Raw genomic sequence first — 4,266 nt, forward strand, 5'->3', positions numbered from 1 at the left:
TCTTGCCTAAAGAGAAGTACTATATAGTACTATAAATGTTTGCCATGGGCTTAAGTAAAACAACAGCATTCATTACTGACAGGAGAAACTTGCTTATTGATGTGTTGCTGGATTTAGGTAGCTGGACATAGAGAAAATGTTGATAAGTAGAGGAAAGTTCAGGATGAGTTTTCAAGGCTGCAGTAAGTTATTTAGAGAATCAACAGTCAAAGGACTGGATTTGGAAGAGTGAGCTAAGTTGGGTTTCTGTTGTATCTTTGAGTGCATTTATTAGGCTAGTCAAGGGTTATTGTGTGACTTCCAGGTGACGTGAGTCAGAGCATCCATTCCTGGTGGATATATTCCAGGGAGGGGGACCTGTAAGTAGAAGTGATTGACATCTTCCTTGCAGAAACAGGTAAATCAGCTCCTCTACCTACATGTGGTACTGTATTCACATGCTCTTGGAGTATGTCTGTGATCATGATTGGATTTGCGAAGCAGGTGTGACGGCACATTCTCTGGAGTACTCAGGATTCTGAGAGGTCCATTCTGGACCAGGATGCCAGTTGAGATGTTTCCAGCGTTTTCTTCTGTGTCTGTGGACATACTGCCTGGAGGCTGGCACAGATGTGCTCCTCATGTATGCAAGCAGGTTGGTCGAAATAGCATGAGGCAAAGTTTTTTATGTGGTGTTTTTTTTTTACTGGGTGGCAGGGATACTCCAGCTGTAACTGTGAGAACAGCTCACCTGAAGGTCTGGTGTGCAGTACACTGAACATTCAGCAGGGGCCACCTGTCCTGCAACAGCCCTCAGCACTATCATAGCCGGTGTCTGGATCGCAAACGTCACCTCTTACACCTGAGCCCCTGGTAACACAGGGGCCAGGCTGTCCTCAGTGCTGTCACTTGTGAAGGGAAGTTCATCTGCTGCTGAGACTGATTGAAATCGATGTTCGAAGAAAAGGAGCCAAAAAAGGCTTGTTTCTGAACGTGCCCCATGTGGTTACAAACCAGGCAGAACATATGGAGGGAAAGACTGATACATATTCCAAATTTCTGGATTCATACATTTTTCACCTTGTTTATGCAATAATGCCAACAGTCTCCCAAAGCTGATGTTTTTAAACTCTAACACTATAGTATTTTTCTTTTATTTTCTCTCTTTTGTTGTTGAGTGTGGCGCTGTACCTCCTTAGCTGTGGAATAGAATCCTGCCCCTGCCCCCAAGTGTGCAGAATTTGCATGTTCTTCCAGTGTTTGTCTGGGCTTCCTGCAGCTACTCCAGTTTCCTCCCGCAGTCCAAAAACATGCAGTTCTATGAACTGGTGTCTCAAAATTGCCAATAGTATATGTATGTTATGGACTGTCCAGGGTGTCCCCTACTCCATGCTTCCTGGGGTAGGGTCCAGGCCCACTGCAGCCCTCTACTGCACAAATGGTTATGAAAGATGGATGCATTTTCTTTGACACACAGTAGCCTAAGCAGAGTTTTGCAGATCCATGTAAACTCTGATCAGTTAACAGTGCTTATTGTTCTTAGTGACAGCTGATCATATTTATAATGCAGAGGATCCTGGTGAGATAATGACAGACCTAATTGAAGATGCAGTATTTATAGGTTGTTGATTTGCTCATCTTGACGCGATAGGGAATAAAAACAATAGGATATTTCTAAAATACTTCTATGTGATTAGAATTCACAAAGCCAGTTAGTGGTGGAATTAATGAACAGCATCAGCCAAAGTGTCCCTTAGCCACTAACTGAACTGTACGTCAGTGAGTGATTACAGAAATGAAAGCTTTTTACTCTTATCCAGGTCAGCTTACAAAGTTCTTGTTTCTACAGCTTGGCATTTCAAGCAGATGAGGTAATTTCTTCCTCAGGGGTGTAATTTTAAGGTTCCACCCAGGATCTCACTATGCAACTGCAGTCGTAAGTCCCATTTTGGATCGAATTTATGCTAGAAATAAATTATTTGCGTACATTTTTATGTCATAAGATAACTTCATTAGACTTATTTTAATTTGGATTTTAATGTCTAGTTAGGTAGTTATTTTTAATATTAGCTGCTGCCCAGTTGATATACACTCCCAGCAGTCATATAAACGGTGTTCCTACCAAACGTGTTCTGTCTTGAATGTACTGTTCCTCAAGCTTCCCAGTGGTTTGTTCATTTTTGTGCTAAGCGCATCCATTTTCATGCCGATCATCCTCTTTCTAGTTTGCCTACAAAATATCATATAAGTACTATGGTCTTCTCCAGTGAGTTTGGATCAGAAAAACCTTCTGGCTTGATCCACGTGTTTGTTTTCATGCCGGCCTTCTTGAAGCTGGTTGTACACTTCACTCAGAATCATCAGTGTTTTTGCAATATTACGTCATATGACACAAAAAGCTTGTAGTTTAAACTTAACACATAATTCGAAAGTACACCACCACCCCAAAGGATGGAGAATGAACAAGTTGTTTTGTTAAGCTATTTGTTAGTTATTTGTTAATTAATGGGGGGAGGAGATTTTGATGAAATTGGCACATTTTATTCATATGACACTCAACATGTTTATATTTTATTATTAAGTCTCTCCAGTAGATCAATCTTTTCATTTCACAGAATAAAAAAGGGTGTAACGTATTCCACTAATTGAAGAATAAAACCAAGGAGTACATTACCCCGCCCAGATTGGAGAGACCGGGGCCTTGCCCTGGAGCCAGGCCTGGGGCCGGAGCTTGAAGGTAAGCGCCTGGTGGACATGCCTCCACCCATGGGACCCAGCCGGGCAAAGACCGATGGGGTAACATGGGTTCGCCCCCTGTGGGCCAACCACCTATAGGGGGAGCCATGGGAGTCGGGTGAAGTGTAGGTGTAGATTGGGTGACAGTCGAAGGCAGGGGCCTTGACAGACTGATCATCGGCAGCCAAAACTAGCTCTCGGCACATGGAACATAACCTCTCTGGTGGTGCGGGAGCTAGAGGGATACCAACTACACATAGTCGGGCTCACCTCAACGCATGGCTCGGGCTCTGAAACCAAACTCCTGGAGAGGGGCCGGACACAGTTCCACCCTGGAGTTGCCCATGGGGAGAGCCGTATGAGACTCAGTGAATGAGAGGGTTGCCTTCCTTCGACTTCAAGTTGGGAGAAGGTCTCTGACTGTTGTCTGCACGTATGTGCCGAAAACCAGTCTAGAGTATCTGGCCTTCTTGGAGACTTTGAAGGGGGTGCTGGAAGGTGCCCCTTCTGGAGACTCCATTGTTCTGCTTGGAGACTTTAACGCTACTGTGGGTAATAACAGTGAAACCTGGAAGGGTGTGATTGGGAGGATTTGCCTGCCCGATCAGAATCCAAAAGGTGCTCAGTTATTTGACTTCTGTGCTAACCACAGTTTGTCTATAATGAACACTGTTGAATATAAGGGTATTCATAAGTGCACTTCACACTAGGCTGCAGTTCAGTGTTCGATTTTGTAATTGTATCATTGGATCTGAGTTCGCATGTTTTGGACACTCAGGTGAAGAGAGGAGCTGAACTGTCAACTGGTCACCACCTGGTGATGAGTTGGATCCGATGGCAGGGGAAGATGCCTAATAGACCTGGTAGACCCAAATGCACAGTGAGAGTATGCTGGGAGCATCTGGCAAAGGGGATCTTTAACTCTCTCCCGAGGGAGTCAGGGGACATTTAGCCTGAATGAGCCATGTTCCAGGACTCCATTGTCGAGCCAGTATTGTGGAGCTGTGGCCGTAAGGTTGTTGGTACCTGTCTCGGCAGCAATTCCTGAACCCAGTGGTGGACACCAGCAGTAAAGGGAGCTGTCAGGCTGAGGAAGGAGGCCTTCTGAGCTTGGTTACCTTGCGGGACTCCGGATCAGCTGACAGGTACCGGCAGGACAAAAGCAAAGCGGCTTTGGCAGTTGCTGAAGCAAAAACTTGGGGTCAGTTTTGGTCATCCTCGCAAAGGCTCTGGCAAACCGTCAGGTAACTTGGGCGGTGGGGGGGGTGTGGCAGCAGGGCTCTACTCATGTTATTTACAGCTGGATCTCTTGAATCCCACTGAAACACCTTCCTTGGAAGAAATACAGCTGGAAGACTCAGACGGGGACTTGCCGATCTCTAAGGCTGAGGTCACTGAAGTAGTCAAAAAACTCTTTGGTGGTAGGACTCCGGAGGTGGATGACATTCTCCCTGAGTTCTTGACAGCTTTCAGTGTTGTTTGGCTGTCTCAGCTGACATATTGAAACATTGCATGGACATTGGGGATAGTGCCTTTGGATTGGCAGCCTGG

At 45.4% G+C, this 4,266-nt stretch overlaps 1 long non-coding RNA gene across 1 annotated transcript; it reads left to right on the forward strand.

Moving 5' to 3' along the window:
* Positions 1–312: 312 nt before the first annotated feature.
* On the forward strand, positions 313–3,883 carry LOC111833521 (uncharacterized). Its single transcript, XR_002835779.2, has 5 exons — positions 313–397; positions 484–634; positions 1,829–1,915; positions 2,595–2,716; positions 3,754–3,883. It is a non-coding gene; the product is annotated as an uncharacterized lncRNA (long non-coding RNA).
* Positions 3,884–4,266: the final 383 nt, after the last annotated feature.

Source organism: Paramormyrops kingsleyae, chromosome 12 (assembly GCF_048594095.1).
Source record: "Paramormyrops kingsleyae isolate MSU_618 chromosome 12, PKINGS_0.4, whole genome shotgun sequence".
In the NCBI taxonomy this organism is placed as follows: domain Eukaryota; kingdom Metazoa; phylum Chordata; class Actinopteri; order Osteoglossiformes; family Mormyridae; genus Paramormyrops; species Paramormyrops kingsleyae.